Here is a 1,033-nt window from a genome sequence, read left to right on the forward strand (position 1 = left end):
CGATGAGAGAGAATCATGGATCGGCTGCCTCTTGCATGCCCCCTACTGGGGATCGAGCCCACAACCCGGCATGTGCCCTGACCGGGAATCAAACCGTGACCTCCTGGTTCATCGATGCTCATCCACTCCCTTCCTCTCTGAACTCAATAAAAACATATATTTTTTTAAAAAAAAACATGTACTGTCTCACAAAAGGAAAAATCTTTTCCCATCATTTAATTGTATTTGAACCCATAAGTATGTCTGTTACAAACCTTAAGTTTCCAGAATCCCGTCTTTCTGAAGGATTTCCAGGAATATGCATATATCTTACTGTCAACTCTGCCACCTCATTCTGAAATCCCCCTTCCTTTCTCGTGTGGGGGCGTCATTGTGCTCAGTCACACATCAGCTAGTGATTGATTTTATTTTATTATTATTTTTTTAATCCCTCACCCAAGGATATTTTTCCCATTGATTTCTTAGAGAGTGGAAGGGAGGGAGGAAGGCCGAGGGAGAGAGGGAGAGAAACATCAATGTGGGAGAGATTGATTTGAGAGACTTGTTCTCCATTGCCGACTCAGAGCCCTGCTCTTCTGAAGAGTCCTGTTATCCCAAATTACTCAGACACATGTGCCTCCCGCTGCAATGAATAAAAATGCATTGTGCCAAGAAAGGGATTAAATGGCATTGACATTCCTTTAAATAAAATATCAACAATAAAACCAAAAAATTCCAGCGTCTGTTTCACAGCCCATTAAGGCATTTCCACGAACACGGCGGCAGTCATATTTCTCAGTAGCATGCACCTTTTGCTCCTTCGGGAATGGATTCCCAGGCGTTCAGTTCTGCCTTTTAATAAATGGTATAAAAGTAACGTGACGGCACAGCTTAATTCTGTTGAAAATAAATGCAGCTTTAAATCACTGGGAATAACTTATGATTCTTTTCTAGGCCAATGTAAACACCACATATTATTCCTTACATCCAATATTATGTACTTAATATTATATCTGGCAAATAGTATACATATTTGAACATTTTTATTAAGTGC

General features: G+C 40.3%; 1 protein-coding gene across 1 annotated transcript in view; it reads left to right on the top strand.

The window, feature by feature from the left end:
• The window catches only part of RGS7 (regulator of G-protein signaling 7), a 121,445-nt gene that overhangs the window by 101,758 nt on the left and 18,654 nt on the right, over window positions 1-1,033 (top strand). The gene's annotated exons all lie outside the window — the stretch shown is intronic.

This window comes from Myotis davidii, unplaced genomic scaffold, assembly GCF_000327345.1.
Source record: "Myotis davidii unplaced genomic scaffold, ASM32734v1 scaffold875, whole genome shotgun sequence".
Lineage (NCBI taxonomy): Eukaryota > Metazoa > Chordata > Mammalia > Chiroptera > Vespertilionidae > Myotis > Myotis davidii.